At 40.9% G+C, this 19,312-nt stretch overlaps 1 protein-coding gene across 39 annotated transcripts in view; it reads right to left on the bottom strand.

The window, feature by feature from the left end:
• Positions 1 to 19,312, bottom strand: part of LOC112214694 (receptor-type tyrosine-protein phosphatase delta) — a 905,847-nt gene that overhangs the window by 233,597 nt on the left and 652,938 nt on the right. For all 39 annotated transcript variants that reach the window (XM_042298333.1, XM_042298345.1, XM_042298336.1 and 36 more), the window contains exon 9: positions 1,351 to 1,388. The gene's annotated coding sequence lies outside the window, so the exon portion shown is untranslated. The remainder of the gene's footprint in view (positions 1 to 1,350; positions 1,389 to 19,312) is intronic.

Raw genomic sequence — 19,312 nt, 5'->3', positions numbered from 1 at the left:
CAGTGTAGTTATTCCCTCTGTAAGGCAATCAAACAGACAAAACGTCAGTTTTGAGAAAGTGGATCTCCGAACGCCTCCATCTCAATCATCAAGTTTGCAGATGACACAACAGCAGTAGGCCTGATCACCAACAATGATGAAACAGCCTACAAGGCGGATGGGAGGGCCCTGGGAGTGTGAAAATAACCTCTCACCCAATGTCAACAAAACAAAGAAGCTGATCGTGGACTTCAGAAAACAGCAGAGGGAGCACCACCCTATCCATATCGATGGGACTGCAGTGGAGAAGGTGGAAAGCGTCAAGTTCCTTGGCGTACACATCACTGACAAACTGAAATGGTCCACCCATACAGACAGTGTGGTAAAGATGGAGCAACAGCGCCTCTTCAACCTCAGGAGGCTGAAGAAATGTGGCTTGGCACCTAAAACCCTCACTAACTTTTACAGCTGCACAATTGAGAGCATCCTGTTGGGCTGTATCACCGCCTGGTACGGCAAATGCACCGCCCGCAACTGCAGGGCTCTCCAGAGGGTGCTGCTGTGTATCCAACGCATCACCGGGAGCAAACTATCTGCCCTCCAGAACACCTACAGCACCTGATGTCACAGGAAGGCCCCCCCAAAAAATCAAGGACAACAACCACCTGAGCCACTGCCTGTTCACCCCGCTATCATCCAGAAGGCGAAGTCAGTACAGGTGCATCACAGCTGGGACCGAGAGACTGAAAAACAGCTTCTATCTCAAGGCCATAAGACTATTAAACGGCCATCACTAGCACATTAGAGGCTGCTGCCCTATATACATATACTGTACTTCAAATCACTGGCCACTTTAATAATGGAACACTAGTCACTTTAATAACATTTACATATTTTGCATCACTCATCTCATATGTATATATGTATTCTGTATTCTATCCTATTCTACTGTACCTTAGTCTATGCCGCTCTGACATGGTTTGCCCAAATATGTATATATTCTTAATTCCATTCCTTTACTTTAGATGTGTGTGTATTGCTGTGAAATTGTTATATATTGTTAGATATTACTGCACTGTTAGAGTTAGAAACACAAGCAATTCGCTACACCCTCAATAACATCTGCTAAACATGTGTATGTGACAAGTTGACTTGACTTGACAAACACACAGCCTCACTCACTGTCACATGACAATGTACATGCCAACTTTGTCAGTCTCTATGAGTCATTCTAATGAACTTAGTGTCAACCAAAGGTCGACGTTTCTGACAGAATCAATGTGACTTATGGACCATCATATTGTGTATCTGCAAATTGCATATGAGATCACTATCACATCCACACAAACACGATAAAACACACTAGCCTACCTTCAAGCACCCAAGCAACTGTCCCAATGATTCAAGAGCTGTAAGGCAAAAAAAATACACATTAGATCAAATAAATTAATCAACCATTACTGTTTAAAAGGGAATATGAAACTTGGTCTCATGATGCAAGGCATACATGGAAACTTACACAACTTCTTAATCATAATCAACCAAACACATTGTGAGTTGTACTAACACAGTGAGAATCCAATACTTGTGTCCGTTGCTTCATACAGTATAAAGGGCAAAGCATTTATTACGAGCAGATTACATTTGGCAGGCATATGTGTCTGCAATACGCCTCCTAATTCCGCCTTGTTAAGAACTTCCCACGGCGATATTCAATCACTGCTCCGATGTGGTTTGTCTCCCATTTACTTCCCTGGGCAAAAAAGTTAATTCTACAAAGGGAGAGTGGGGTAGTTTCAGAGAGGGGTGGGGGGCACTGAGATGCTTTCATTTTAGAGACTACTTCATTAAAATGTGGACGGCACTCAAAAGGTCAGAGATTGTGGCTTGGGCGCATTGCTACTGATTGCGTCCATATAATGCCACTCAAGGTCTCCTAGATTAATCTGCGGTTCACTTGCAGTCGAAGAAACAAAATTAGTTCTTCTTCTGATAAACAGGAAATCTGTATTCTCAGTTTCCCTCTTTCTGGCCAGTCGAAAGATAAAGTAGAGTTTTTTTGCTGTTGTCAGCGTAATTTATTTTGGCCGGAGCGTATGATTGCAGAGTGTATGGAAGCTATAAGTGTTGTATGTGAATGGCTACTGTCGAAGTGGCGACGTTTGGAATTTAAGCTTAGTTTATATGCGTACTGTAGAGCACAGTCGTTAAGGAGAAACGGTCATTTGATATACAGTGCTTTAGGAAAGTATTCATACCCCTGGATTGTTTCCAAAATGTTGTTACGTTACAGCCTTAATCTAAAAGGGATCAAATATTTTTTTCCCTCATCAATCTACACACAATACCCCACAATGACAAAGCAAAAACGTTTTTTTGGGGGGGTGAGGATAATTTACATAAGTATTCAGACCCTTTACTCAGTACCTTATTGAAGCATTTTTGGCAGCGATTACAGCCTTGAGTCTTCTTGGGTATGACGCTACAAGCTTGGAACACCTGTATTTGGAGAGTTTCTCCCGTTCTTATCTGCAGATCTTCTTAAGCTCTGTCAGGTTGGATGGGGAGCGTCGCTGCACAACTATTTTCAGGTCTCTCCAGAGATGTTCGATCTGGTTCAAGTCTAGGCTCTGGCTGGGCCATTCAAGAAGTCACTCCCGTGTTGTAAGTCTCTAAGAGCTTTCCACCACTGTTCAGCATTTGCCAATTAATCTTTTCCAAGCTCTTCAAGCTCAGTCAAATTGGTTCTGGATCATTGCTAGACAACCATTTTCACATCTTGCCATAGATTTTCAAATAGATTTAAGTCAAAACTGTAACTCGGCCAGTCAGAAACATTCACTGTCTTCTTGGTAAGCAACTCCAGTCTAGATTTGGCTGTTAGATCATTGTCCTGCTGAAATGTGAATCCATCTCTCAGTGTCTGGTGGGAAGCACATTGAACCAGGTTTTCGTCTAGGATTTTGCCTGTGATTGGCTCTATTCCGTTTCTTTTCTATCCAGAAAATCTCCCCAGTCCTTAACGATTACAAGAATACCCATAACATGATGCAGCCACCACTATGTTTGAAAATATGGAAAGTGGTACTCAGTAATGTGTTGTATTTTCTTTGCCCCAAACAATTTGCCCCTGTATCTTGTATTGACTGGGTGTATTGATACACCATCCAAAGTGTAATTAATAACTTGTTTTACCCATCTACCAATAGGTACCCTTCTTTGTGAGGTATTGGAAACCATCCCTGGTCTTTGTGGTTGAATCTATGTTTGAAATTCACTGCTCGACCGAGAGACCTTACAGATAATTGTATGTGCGGGGTACAGAGATGGGGTACTGTAGTTACTCAAAAATCATGTTAACCACTATTTTTGTAATACAGAATGAGTCCATGCAATTTATTATGTGAACTGTTAAGCAAATGTTTACTCCTGAACTTATTTAGGCTTGCCACAACAAAGAGGTTGAATACTTACTGACTCAAGAAATTTCAGCTTTTCATTTTTTATTAATTTGTAAAAATTCTAAAAACAATTCCACGTTGACATTATGGGGTATTGTGTGTAGGCCAGTGAACTCAAAATTATCTATTTAATCCATTTGAACTTCAGGCTGTAACAAGGCCTGTGAATACTTTCTGAAGGCACTGTAACAATACTGACATATTCATATCAGCTGAACTGGTGAAATGTTTGAAGGAATTGGGGCTTGGTTTTTTACATGGGCAAAAAATGGTTAATAGCGACACATTTGTCCAGCCAGCAAATGAGGCAATGGAAATGCCCTCTGCTGTACTTTTTTGGACCGGTTACAGCACAGGCACAATAGTCCCCCTAGTCAGTGAAAAATTCACAAGATGTCCCAAGAAACACCAGGACAAACACCAAATTACGTCAGCAACGGAATAGTTTGGTCCTACAAACTATACATATAGGCCATGGTCCCCCAAATTTGGCCCCGCGGGTGGTTTTAGTTTGCCCCCCCCAGTTTTCTGAGCAAATTATTATTTTTTATTTTATTTTATTGTTGGACATAAAAGACAGAAAATCAGCTCCAAGTGATTTTAATTTTGGAAATCTGTTCCCAAGTATTCCCATGCATAATAGCGAGACTTGTGATCGTATACAAATGTAAGCAAGGTTTGAGATGATTATGTTTTAGTGAAATATCTTCATGGGCTTCTTGCAGTCATTTTGCAGTCTACAAATTATTTAGAATTATATTACAGCCCATCCACTCAAAAAGAAATCGTTCCACAGCTGAATCTAGATGATGATCAACAAGTATTTCACTACACCTGCTAAATATGTGTATGTGACCAACACAATTTCATTTGATCCCTTCTATAGGCAATGTTTCAGTGAGTGATTGAAAACTACACTTCATTATTGATACATATGCATACATTCACACAAATTGCTTCTTGGAAATCAGTCGAGCTACAATGCTACTTTTTGCTTGAAAATGGTTGAAAGGCCCATTTCAAAACAACCCAACCATCTGCTCTCCCCTACTGATGATAATAGATGCTCTCTAATTTGATTGATGACTAGCTGCCGTCTGTGAAAGGTCAGTAAGCATTTGCCAGAGGAGGCACGGTGTACATACAGTAGCCCCAATTGGATTGCAGAAACAGGGAGGTGATACGATAGGGGAGGGGTGGGGAAAGAAAGGAATAGACTGAATCAACAGGTTTGATAAATTCCTCTAAAACTGGCCATATCTCTGGGACTGGTGGCGGCATGAGAAGAAGGAATGTCGCTTCTGATTAATTGTAGTGATCAGCAGGCAGCGAGAGGGGTAACCGTCAGGTCCTGACTCCCTCCATGATTTATAACCAATAATTCTGCATGAATGGGGCCTCCGAGGCACTATCAGGACCCCGCAGGGTGCCCGCTTTGAGACACAAATAGGGTTGAAATCCATCTGTTTCCTGTGTGCTGATATGTTATGAGAGTGTGCACGGCAGTGCACCATCTTGAATTTCAGGAGCCCCACAAAAATGAAACTGGCCAATGTGAGAGAGGTATCTTCCCCTGAAATAGACCTGTGCCAGTCTGAAATGACTCTCATCCACCGTCACAAAGGTTTCCTTTTGGCTATAGAACGGTTTTCAGTATTCACCATATGCAATGCCATTAGTAAATATCATTGAGTAAAAACCCTCCAGGATCATACTACACCAACAAGTCGACAGAATGTGCTACAATATCTGTTCAAATAAAATAACACATTTTATTTCTAAATACATGGTTGACTGACTTAATTTGATGATGTGCGGCACACTGTTTAATTCAGCAGTGCCAAAAAATGCGGTTCAATGCTATTTTAATTCCAGACAGATCATGGTTGAAATTATAGTCAAATGGTTTTTACACCATCTCTGTCGCTGAGATTCAACACTGGCCTACAGCAACTTCCTTAAGAGTATCAATCTGAAAGGGGTACAGTAAGACAGACGATTTACAAACACATCACCACCTAAAACCCACAAGCAATCCTGAACATTCTACGATATTGACTATAGAACTCACACCAACACTGTGTAAAACTGAAAAAGAACCATACAGGATCTATTAAAGTCAGATTGGGAGCAACACGTTAAATAGAATCACAACACCAGGTTGGACTAATGTGTTAAATAAACACAATACCCATCCAGCTGCAGCTTTACGGCAGATCCTAGTTTATGTCTTTAATATCTACATATAATGAAAGTTGCACATGTAACAACCTCCTTAAAAATCCCATCTGCTGCACAACAGCACCACCAAAGGCAGAATGAGAGAGACAGAGATTGAAACCGTTGAAGCCTAAACTAATTCCCGATTTCGAGGATCTGTAAAACCACGGACCTTGGGCCCAGGGTCCGTTTCCTTTGGTGGGCGATCACCTCTCTCGCTCTCTCTCTAAGAAGAAGAAGAATTCTCTGGCCGAGCCCTCCCGACAACCACCAATCAACCCGGGTACAATTTAAAAAGCCTTCAACAGCTGCCATTCCACCGGGCTGGCCATCAGTCCAGCTGCCAGAGAGCCAGACAGGGAATCTGCTCAAGTCAAGCAAACTTTGAAAGGCACATTGGTTTCCCCCCTGTTGCAAATGGAGGTGAAATACTATTTTCCCCTAAACAGACTTATTCAAAGAGAATACATTTTATTTTTTAACTAGTGATACACTATGAAAAATGTCCAAGCAACTCAGATTTGTTTTTGAGGGAGGATAAAATCTTCTCATGCCAGAAGTGAAGACAAAATGATGAAATGGGTACAGGTATATTTGCAACTGATGTCATCCAAATGTTTCAAAACAAGGGAAATGCTTGCTGCCCTTTTAGTGCACTCCGACAAAAGATATCTCTTGTTCACTTCCTCTTCTGGGGTTTGCCGTTTGCCTCATGCTGATTTTGCCTGCTTTGCCAGTGTGTGTGTGTGTGTGTGTGTGTGTGTGTGTGTTTCTGAGTTCCAGGTTGGGCTGCCTGCTGCTGTGCAGTTCGCCGTTCCATATGTCTTTGTCGAAAATATCCACAACGCAGCGTGGCTGCGAATGAGAGATTAAATCTCTCCCACTGGTATTTTCCCTCATTGAACGAAAACAAAACAGATTGGTGGCTGCCAGGTCTGTTGCATTGTGAAATGCAACAACTGGCCACCAGCACCGTTTTTCAGTATAGACCATGTTGTCTCCGGTGTCCCGTCCACATGTTGTATTGTTTTCGCAAGAGTAAAACGTCTGTGGACATTTTCCGCCTGTCTTGAAAAGCAAACCAGGACATGGATGTGGAAACAGTGCTGGTGTTACTGTTGTAGCATTTGAACAAATGGGGATACTTTACTCTAGATTATCATTTAGTAGTTTGAGTGCATTGACAGGTGAAGTCAGTGGGGTATTTCCCTGTATGTCTGTTAACGGGGTTTCATAGACTAAGCTGGTCTTTGAGAGCTATAAAAGTCTCTAGTCTCAGTATCTACAACCCTATGCTTTACATGATGTCACAGTCTCTAGTCTCAGTATCAACAACCCTATACTTGACATGATGTCACAGTCTCTAGTCTCAGTATCAACAACCCTATACTTTACATGATGTCACAGTCTCTAGTCTCAGTATCTACAACCCTATGCTTTACATGATGTCACAGTCTCTAGTCTCCGTATCTACAACCCTATGCTTTACATGATGTCACAGTCTCTAGTCTCATTATCTACAACCCTATGCTTTACATGATGTCACAGTCTCTAGTCTCAGTATCTACAACCCTATACTTTACATGATGTCACAGTCTCTAGTCTCAGTATCTACAACCCTATGCTTTACATGATGTCACAGTCTCTAGTCTCCGTATCTACAACCCTATGCTTTACATGATGTCACAGTCTCTAGTCTCATTATCTACAACCCTATGCTTTACATGATGTCACAGTCTCTAGTCTCAGTATCAACAACCCTATGCTTTACATGATGTCAGTCTCTAGTCTCAGTATCTACAACCCTATGCTTTACATGATGTCACAGTCTCTAGTCTCAGTATCAACAACCCTATACTTTACATGATGTCACAGTCTCTAGTCTCATTATCTACAACCCTATGCTTTACATGATGTCACAGTCTCTAGTCTCAGTATCTACAACCCTATGCTTTACATGATGTCACAGTCTCTAGTCTCATTATCTACAACCCTATGCTTTACATGATGTCACAGTCTCTAGTCTCAGTATCTACAACCCTATACTTTACATGATGTCACAGTCTCTAGTCTCATTATCTACAACCCTATACTTTACATGATGTCACAGTCTCTAGTCTCCGTATCTACAACCCTATACTTTACATGATGTCACAGTCTCTAGTCTCATTATCTACAACCCTATGCTTTACATGATGTCACTCTAGTCTCTAGTCTCAACCCTATGTTTATGATGTCAGTCTCTACAACCCTATGCTTTACATGATGTCACAGTCTCTAGTCTCTAGTCTCAGTATCTACAACCCTATGCTTTACATGATGTCACAGTCTCTAGTCTCAGTATCAACAACCCTATACTTTACATGATGTCACAGTCTCTAGTCTCATTATCTACAACCCTATACTTTACATGATGTCACAGTCTCTAGTCTCATTATCTACAACCCTATGCTTTACATGATGTCACAGTCTCTAGTCTCAGTATCTACAACCCTATGCTTTACATGATGTCACAGTCTCTAGTCTCAGTATCTACAACCCTATACTTTACATGATGTCACAGTCTCTAGTCTCATTATCTACAACCCTATGCTTTACATGATGTCACAGTCTCTAGTCTCAGTATCAACAACCCTATGCTTTACATGATGTCACAGTCTCTAGTCTCAGTATCTACAACCCTATACTTTACATGATGTCAGTCTCTAGTCTCAGTATCAACAACCCTATGCTTTACATGATGTCACAGTCTCTAGTCTCAGTATCTACAACCCTATACTTTACATGATGTCACAGTCTCTAGTCTCCGTATCTACAACCCTATTCTTTGCATGATGTCACAGTCTCTAGTCTCAGTATCAACAACCCTATACTTTACATGATGTCACAGTCTCTAGTCTCATTATCTACAACCCTATACTTTACATGATGTCACAGTCTCTAGTCTCCGTATCTACAACCCTATGCTTTACATGATGTCACAGTCTCTAGTCTCATTATCTACAACCCTATGCTTTACATGATGTCACAGTCTCTAGTCTCAGTATCAACAACCCTATGCTTTACATGATGTCTGTGCCAGGCTGAATCATGTTGTGACAAAGGTGTCATTCTATATGACAGGATCGTTAATTTAAAAAGAAATATGTCCCTTATTCAAATACGGTCTCCTTAGCATTTTGTACAAATCTGACTAAATAGTTTATTATGGTCATAGTAAATGATGTCAGAACACTGACAATAGGAGGAATGTTTCTCCCCTTGGAATCCATTTAGTATCATTGTTTGTCAGTTTACCAAATTGCTCTACAGTCCATGCACTGTTCCTGGACCTGTCACAACCATTGTGTTGTGTTCCCTCCTACTATCCGCAGATGCTTTTATCCCCATAGTGTTGTCACCCACTGGTACAGGTCTTGGATCGGATTTGTTGATAGCCACATGGGACCATACAGACAGCGGATCCAGTTGGCTTGATGGCAAGGCTTCACACCTGGGAAAATGCTTATTTTGCATAGACTGGAAGAGGAAAGGTTGGGTTTATCAACATGATGGGGATTCAAGCTCCAGTGATGAACATTGCCCGGAGGGGTCTGGCATTGGGGACGGATCCCATTGAGCTAGGGTAGTTAATGGTTTTGAAGTAATTTGTCTAGAGTAGAATCACAGCTACTGTTGATAGAGCCTTCCCCACCTGTTGTAAAACACTATATACTCCCCACTCTCAGAGAAAAAAGTAGCACTGCAGGTTTTACACAGTCAAATCTGACTAATAATTACATGTTTATTGCAGAACTAACTTCTCATCGACGGGGCTGTAGTGGAGCAGGTTGAGAGCTTCAAGTTCCTTGGTGTCCACATCACCAACAAATTAACCTGGTCCAACACACCAAGACATTTGTGAAGAGGGCATGACAAAACCTATTCCCCTTCAGGAGACTGAAAAGATTTTGCATGGGTCCTCAGATCCTCAAAAGGTTCTACAGCTGCACAATCGAGAGCATCCTGGTTGCATCACTGCCTGGTATGGCAACTGCTCGGCCTCCGACCGCAAGGCACTACAGAGGGTAGTGCGTACGGCCCAGTACACCATTGGGGCAAAGCTTCCTGCCATCCAGGACCTCTATACCAGGTGGTGTCAAAGGAAGACCCTAAAAATTGTCAAAGAATCCAGCCACCCTAGTCATAGACTGTTCCTTCTGCTACCGCACGGCAAGTGGTATCGGAGCTACAAGTCTAGATCCAAGACCTTCTAAACAGATTCTACCCCCAAGCCATAAGACTCCTGAACATCTAATCAAATGGCTACCCAGACGATTTGCACTGCATCCCCCCCCCCCCCACCCACCCATATTTTACACTGCTGCTACTCTCTGATGTTATCATCTATGCATAGTCACTTTAATAACTCTACCTACATGTACATATTACCTCAATTACCTCGACTAACCGGTGCCCCTGCACATTGACTCTGTACCAGTACCCCCCCTATATATATAGTCTCGCTATTGTTATTTTACTACTGCTCTTTAATTACTTGTTACTTTTATTTCTTTTTCAACTGTACTGTTAGTTAGGGGCTCGAAAGTAAGCATTTCACTGTAAGGCCTACACCTGTTGTATTCAGCACATGTGACTAATAACATTTGATTTGAATTTATTTAATACAGTAATGTGAGATCTGTCTGTAAAATACACAGCAAACATTCCATTCCAGAAAAACAATGGATGTACAGCATTTTTTGTCAAAACACTTTATTTAGGGGGTGGATCAGCTTTAATATTGCAAGTAGATTGTGGATTCTATCAATGCAATTTTCTGCATAATTTCCAATCTCCCATAAATTAGTTTAATTCATACATACATACATACATACATACATACATACATACATACATACATACATACATACATACATACATACATACATACATACATACATGTAATATACATACATGTAATATACATACATGTAATATACATACATGCATACATACATACATACATACATACATACATACATACATACATACATACATACATACATACATACATACATACATACATACATACATACATACATGTAATATACATACATGTAATATACATACATAATATACTACATACATACATACATACATACATGCAATATACATACATAACTACATACATACATACATACATACATGTAATATACATACATACACACACACACACACACACACACACACACACACACACACACACACACACACACACACACACACACACACACACACACACACACATACACATACATCTTAGTTTACATAGACCTTAGCCAAATATATTTAAACTCAATTTTTCACAATTCCTGACATTCCTGACATTTAGAACCTGTCTTAGCTCAGTTATGATCACCGCTTTATTTTAAGAATGTGAAATGTCAGAATAATAGTAGAGAGAATCATTTATTTAAGCTATTATTTCTTTCAGTACATTCCCAGTGGGTCAGAAGTTTACATACACTCAATTAGTATTTGGTAGAATTGCCTTTAAATTGTTTAACTTAGGTCAAACGTTTCAGGTAGCCTTCCACAAGCTTCCCACAATAAGTTGGGTGAATTTTGGCCCATTCCTTCTGACAGAGCTGGTGTAACTGAGTGAGGTTTGAAGGCCTCCTTGCTTGCATACGCTTTTTCAGTTCTGCCCACAAATATTCTATAGGATTGAGGTCAGGGATTTGTGATGGCCACTCCAATACCTTGACTTTGTTGTCCGTAAGCCATTTTGCTACAACTTTGGAAGTATGCTTGGGGTCATTGTCCATTTGGAAGACCCATTTGCAACCAAGCTTTAACTTCCTGACTGATGTCTTGAGATGTTGATTCAATATATCCACATAATTTTCTTTCCTCATGATGTCATCTATTTTGTGAAGTGCACTAGACCCTCCTGCAGCAAAGCACCCCCACAACATTATGCTGCCACCCCCATGCTTCACAGTTGGGATGGTATTCGTCAGCTTCCCCTTTTTTCCTCCAAACATAACGATGGACATTATGGCCAAACAATTCTATTTTTGTCTCATCAGACCAGAGGACATTTCTCCAAAAAGTACGATCTTTGTCCCCATGTGCAGTTGCAAACCGTAATCTGTTTTTTTTAATGGCGGGTTTGGAGCAGTGGCTTCTTCCTTGCTTAGCGGCCTTTCAGGTTATGTCGATATAGGACACATTTTACTGTGGATATAGACACTTTTGTTCCTGTTTCCTCCAGCATCTTCACAAGGTCCTTTGCTGTTGTTCTGGGATTGATTTGCACTTTTCACACCAAAGTACATTCATCTTTAGGAGACAGAACATGTCTCCTTCCTGAGCGGTATGACGGCTGCGTGGTCCCATGGTGTTTATACTTGCGTACTTTTGCCTGTACAGATGAACGTGGTATTTTCAGGCATTTAGAGGTCTTGTGGGCTTTTTTCTGATGTCTTGGCTGATTTCTCTTGATTTTCCCATGATGTCAAGCAAAGAGGCACTGAGTTTGAAGGTTGGCCTTGAAATACATCCACATGTACACCTCCAATTGACTCAAATGATGTCAATTTGCCTATCAGAAGCTTCTAAAGCCATGACATCATTTTCTGGAATTTTCCAAGCTGTTTAAAGGCACAGTCAACTTAGTGTATGTAAACTTCTGACCCACTGGAATTGTGATACAGTGAATTATAAGTGAAATAATATGTCTGTAAACAAATTTTGGAAAAATTACTTGTGTCATGCACAAAGTAGATGTCCTAACCGACTTGGCAAAACTATAGTTTGTTAAAAAGAAATCTGTGGAGTGATTGAAAAACAAGTTCTAATGACTTCAACCAAAGTGTATGTAAACTTCCGACTTCAACTGTACATATATACATACATATACATATATACATACTGTATTACTTTCTAGTAATTAAGTGTTCAGTTAGATTACACAGCTACCTCAATCATTATTTCAAATCATTTCAGTGACTTCACAGCAATTTCTAGCTAGCTAGCTAGCTAACGAAATATAGCTAGCAAGCAGGCAAAGCTAAATGATACAGCCACATCTCATAGTCACGTCATGAGATTTGTAAATTAAAGAGTGTTTGCCATGACATAGACAGACCAGCTGAATCCAGGTGAAAGCTATGATCCCTTATTGATGTCACTTGGTAAATCGGTGTAAATAAATGGGAGGAGAAAGGTTAAAGAAAGATTTTAAGTCTTGAAATAACTGAGACATGGGATTGCGTATGTGTGCCATTCAGAGGGTGAAGAGGCAGGACAAAATATTTAAGTGACATTGTACGGGGTATTGTAGGTTTGAGTGTGTCAAGAACTGCAATGCTGTGTTTTTCATGCTCAACATTTTGTGTGTATAAAGAATGGTCCACCACCTAAAGGAGATCCAGCCAACTTGACACAACTGTGGGATGCATTGGAGTCAACATGGGCCAGCATCCCTATGGAACGCTTTCGACACATCGTACAATAGTCCATTCCCTGATGAATTGAGGCTGTTCTGAATGGAGTTTCCCATCTCCCCATTTACATTATTTCTGGCTGAGCACAGAAAAACCCTTATCCAGATAGTGTGTTGAAGGCATTTCCTAAAAGACCTGCCAACTTTAGTGTTTTTTAAATTGTATTTATTTAACCTTTATTTAACTAGGCAAGTCAGTTAAGAACAAATTCTTATGCTCCCCATATTGGCTTGAGAACTTCCTTTCACTTCCTTTCAGGAGAATACTATGAGGTGCTCCCCCCCAGACTCTCTTTTACCATTAGGGGAAACGGAAGACAAGCAATGCGTCTCTGCCTAGAACATGTCTGTAAATGGATGGAATGACCTTCCTCTGCCCCACTGTAATAGCAAAGCATCATTAGCTTAGAGTGGCTTCCCCAGCCATATGTTTCAATAATGACTTTGTAGCCTATTCAAGGCCACATATTATCTGTGGTCTGCCTGAAACCACTCAGAATACTTACATCAACATTTGGACATAGAAAAGGGCCCGAAGGGGGCTCCCGAAAGGCTTCGGAATGCAGGAGAAATTCCATTCCCTGGTCGGTTCATCACCTTTTTTTCTGGTTACCTTACCTCAAACGATCAGTGGGTCCAGAGCGGCTATTGATTATGGTGGAAGGTAGAAAACGCTAAAGCTTATCATGACTGCAGTTCTGGGTCAGGGCTCGGCTGCAGTCTGGCAACAGTCTCTCTGCCTTGTGAGTGACACATTATTTCCACAGTACCTCCCCACACCACCCCATCAGCCCCAACCCATCTCCCTCCACCAGTCTATTTTCTGCCTGGCTAAGCTTATGAAACTGCATATATGCTGTCTGATTCCTGTCATCAGCCATTCCCACGAAAGGCCAAAACAATGAAAACACATGAGAGTATTAGATGTTGGGATTGTGGTGGAAAGACACCATACACTACATTTCACACATAAAAAACAAAACAATGTACGGTCAGTTTAGATCATAGTGTATGCGTATTAAACTAGCTGAGATGTCTTTGACGGTGTCTTTATTTTGACACCGTCTTGTGATGTTTTTATTACACAAATAGTGAAATATGGTTGCATATATAAACATTGACTCAGAACTATATTCAAAACACCATGCAGTCAAGAGGTTATACATTTTTCAATTAAAGTCATTTCAAAGTTACACATGCAGCATAAACCAAAATAATGTGTCCATTGTGGACATTTCATTAGCTGGCAAATTACCTCTATGCCTCCTTGAATTTTGAGTTTTAGCCATTTTGAATTTCAGTCTTCCTCCTGCATAAAAATGACTGCATAAGAAACAAAAGCTAATAAAAATGCAGCATGGAAATAAGCAAGTGGTGTAACGTGGCAACAAATCAGAACTAACAAGCAAAATCTCCTCTCCTTTCAAACCAGGAAGGAATCACTTCACCTCAGGCCATGCTGCGTTTCGACCTTATTGCAGTCGACGTATTGTAAATAGAATAATACACATATTCATTTGGCCCGGACAACACATCTCTATGTATTATGTTTATTTGTTTCGCTTCAGTATTTATTTTGTTTTTTATTTAACCTTTATTTAACTAGGCAAGTCGTTTAAGAACAAATTCTTATTTACAATGACGGCCTACCAAAAGGCAAAAGGCTTCCTGCGGGGACGGGGGCTGGGAATAAAAATAAAAAATCTAATAAAAATATAGTATGCTCTGGAGTTACACTTATCTTTTACCTCAGACCGTCTTCGTGGTCAGGCTGCTTGGTGGAGGATGCCAAGAGACCCAATCATATCATAAATTCCAAACTACATAATGGAAATGTTTTCTGAGGACTATTTCTGTCTTTAATGAAGCCCTTTTGTGGTGATAAATTCATTCCGATTGGCTGGGCCTGGCTCCCCAGTGGGTGGGCCTATGCCCTCCCAGGAACACCCTTGGCTGCGCCCCTGCACAGTCATGTGAAATCCATAGATTAGGGCGTAATTCGTTTATTTCAATTGACTGATTTCCTTATATGAACTGTAACTCAGAAAACTATTTGAAATTGTTGCATGTTGCGTTTACATTTCTGTTCAGTATAAATAGTGCTGTCTGACCATACTGTCTGCACATACTCCTAAGAGTGCTACACAACTTTCACTGTGGAATTAATAGTACCAGAACTGTACTCTCAAAGTTATATCAAAGTTTGGTCAGTATGATGTTGGTTGGAAAGGAAATACAATTGTTCATTTTCTCCTCATGAGAGAGCTAGATCTTTGGTATGTTATTAATCTGATAGATTATTATGGGCCTTGACAGAATTTCAAGTATCATCATGCCAAGTTATCAATTCGGCAACATTTGGCCTAATGACGTGTTTCAAATATATTGTTATTTCAGGACAAACTGTGCATAAACAATTAGCTGATTCTTGAATGGCTCATAATCTTTGTATTGTAAGCATATCAGTGTGTACAGGTCCATGTGTCTGTACTTTATGCAAGTCCGAGTGCATCTAAGTTTAAGAGTCATTCTAAATGCTCAATACAACAACTGGCTGGTGTTTATTCAACTCCAGTCTTATTTGTTCTACCATGTACAGGAATCTCCAACCAGTGCTCCACAAAACATATTTAAGCCCTTTGAATCACAAATATCCCAAAGCAAATCAGCAATTAGAGCCTAAGCTGGCTTGTAAAATCAATTAGGAATAGCGTTGGTGCCACAGGTAATAACTCTGTCTGACTCTTCCCTACTTGGACTCACTTCACTGATTGAAGCTAATATGGCAGTCTATAATCTGGTGGAGTCATTCATCCAATTTATGTAAAATCTGAAATCTCTGATCTCGGGGGAAGGAGAGGATATACGGAAACAGCCCCAATGTCACAGTTGGAATGGTAATGGAGACTCTCGTTCGGCTAGTCCAAGGATGGGGTCACGCAGAATAGAGTTTCAATTGACTGCTTCTAAATGTGCTCTCAGTAAGGTTTCATTATGTGAGGGATTCCTTGGAGTGTGGAGGAAGAAGGCACAGCGTCGCTTTAACCTCAGTAGGCCGAAAATTATTTGGCTCGAACCCTCACAAACTTCTACAGATGCACCATTGAGAGCATCCTGTCGGGCTGTATCGCAGCCTGGTAGGCAACTGCACCATCCACAACCACAGGGCTCTCCAAACAGTGTTGCGGTCAGCACAACGCATCACCGGGGGTACACTGCCTGACCTCAAGGACATCGACAGCACCCGGTGTCACAAGAAGGCCAATTAGATCATCAAGGACCTCAGCCACTCGAGCCATGGCCTGTTCACCCCGCTACCATTTAGAAGGTAGAGACAGTACAGGTGCATCAAAGTCGGGACAGAGAGACTGAAAAACAGCTTCTATCTCCAGGCCATCAGACTTTAAACAGTCACCACTATCTGGCCTCCGCCCAGGTTTTTCCAGAAATCCTTGTTGAACGATACGAGATTCTCTGCTTATTTCCTTCCGAACCTGGGCATTTTCAGAAAGTTACCCGGAACCCTGGTTTTCATTGTATTTCCCATATATCTGAGAACAGAGCAAAACAACAGATGCTGCTAGGTGAGGGTGGAGAGATCAGTGAGGGAAATCCAGGGCAACATCTGTACCGTGAAAGGCGCCATGTACTTATTCATCAATATCTTTCTGTGGCACAGGGCCTCGCCAGCAGATTCTCCCCAGGTGTGTCTAATAGGTTTGGACAATACTACATGTGCAAGCTTAGCTAAAGTTATGCAAACAGACAGTCTGCTTGCGTTGCGTTACATGACTAATTGAACAGTTGGTGTGAGTTGCTTTGCCATAGAAAATTATTGATTTCCACATTGTTTGGGGGAAAGTGTTTATTGTTTGTTTTATTACCTTATTCAGCTATATTGATTTAAACAGCCACTAGTTATGTCATAAATGAAGACAAAAGTACCAGTATGGACACAACCTATAACCCTTTTGTAAGTTCTACAACCCTGTTGATGATTGAATGTGGGTGAAAGCAGCTGGCACATAATGCCTTTTATAGAGCTGTTTCGGGTCGACTCCTCGATGGCAAAACAGTTCAGCGCCCGACACCGGACTCTTTTTTTACTCTCTCTCTCTCCAAGGTCAGAAGGTCTCTGTTGGCTCATGGCTCATTCAGCCAGGAGCAGTAATTATACTGTGTGTTCATGGATCATCATGGATCATCCAGAGGTACACTCCAGCTTCAGGTGCCCTTTACTCACCTTGCATCACATACATTTTACACCAATTTGACAATTTAGAAAGCTGCAGTTGGGCTATGGGGGGGGAGTTGTCCGTTTGTTAATATGTAAATATGGGAAATACCGAGAAAATTTCACCTTGTCAGCGTGGATTGTGAGACTAGCTCAGGAATGACAAACGAGGGCATGGTCCTTTGGGGTAGTGGTCAGCCTCTGGTGGCTATTTTTCTTAAAGCTCTGTGGTACTGATCACGAATGTTAAAATGGGAGAATGGAAATAGCAGTGGCAAGAGGCTACCAGCCCGATGCAAATACAAAATGTACAATAGGAAACAGGACAAAATCAAAGAAGAATGGAATTTGCTGGAACATGCACCCTCAATAATTTATATAATAATAATAATAATGTGGGTGGTTACATTTGTCCTTTTTCACACATGCAAGGCCAAATTCCTTTTTTTTTTGCATATCCCCCCTACTGAGACACCCGTGGAGAGTGGGGTCAGAGCCAGAAATCAGGCATTATTGATGGCGACCCTGGTGCAATTAGGTTTAAGTGCCTTGCTCAAGGGCACATCAGCAGATTTTTCACCTAGTCTAAGATTTTTCACCTAGTCTGCTCAGGGATTTGAAACAGCGACCTTTCGGTTATTGGCTCAACGGTCCTAACCGCTAGGCTACCTGCATTTTGAGGTATTATCAATCATTATGATTCATGCAAGGTGAATGTGTGCGTGTGTGTGTGTGTGTCTGTGTGTGCTGTGGTGGAATAGGTTCATACTGAGATCAGTGGAGGACCTAAAGTTCAGTGAGTACTGCTGCAAATTGTCACTGCTGCACATTACAGCAGATACAGCCTTCATTCTTCACTGGGGCAGATTGAGTTGAACATGCAAATGTGCCCAGTCAAGCAAAACAATTTTAGCCTCAATAGGAAACTCCAGATTTATGGAACAGCCAGAACTTTTTATTCTCCTGAAAATAAAGTAACATATGTACAGTTTGTGCTCAGATTGGGAAACCCTGGCCTAGCCAAGAAAGATGAAAACGTTTGAACATTTATGGGTGGCTGGGGAAAACACTAGTGGTTTGAGACAAATGTGTCAATATCAGGGCAAATGACAGATTCCCTCAGGAGTATCTCAATGTCAGATCTGACAAAATCATGCAGTGTATTGTACTGTGTTTGTCATGAGCTTTTAGACTATCAGGCAGACCAACACAATTCTCATACAAAAGGAAGCAAATGTTACAGCAATATAATGTTGTTATACAGGTCCGGTATTGTATTTTCTGAAAGGACACACCAATTGCATGTTACATAGAACAACAATGGCGAGCAGTGGATATAAGAAAAGTGGGCTACATAAATTCAGTGTGACAGGCAATACAAAGGTACTCATCACTCCTATTGCGTTGTTTTCTGGGTCCCATATTGATGTTAGTCAACTGTCTACTGAGATTACTATTGGCATGGATTGTGTTTTGCAGACAAAATGGTACAGGATGGGTTTTAACCACAGTAGAGGTGCTGCTCTTGTTTATGGAATACGAATCAGGTAGCGAAGCTACAATGGAAGATGACTTTCAAATCTCATTTACCAGATAAGGAGACCACTAATGCACCCAAATATCAGCAGTGTGACTGGAACTCACAGGGCAATTTGCTCAGCAAAAAGCTTATTTGGCCACACAGACATGGGGAAATGCTCGAATCAATCAATCAATCAAATCAAATCGAACTTTTTTGGTCGCATACACAGATTTGCAAGTGTTACGGCAGGTGCAGCGAAATGCTTGTGTTACTAGCTCCAACAATGCATTCAAATGTCTCCCAAATACATTACGAATAAACAAATAATTGAAAAAATCTAAACAACAAATCAAGAAATAACAATCGAAGTCTACATTAGAGTTAGCATGTGTTAGAATATAGAC

This window comes from Oncorhynchus tshawytscha, linkage group LG15 (genome assembly GCF_018296145.1).
Source record: "Oncorhynchus tshawytscha isolate Ot180627B linkage group LG15, Otsh_v2.0, whole genome shotgun sequence".
NCBI lineage: Eukaryota > Metazoa > Chordata > Actinopteri > Salmoniformes > Salmonidae > Oncorhynchus > Oncorhynchus tshawytscha.
The sequence above is the reverse complement of the archived record's forward strand: the minus strand, read 5'-3'. Positions and strand labels throughout refer to the sequence as shown.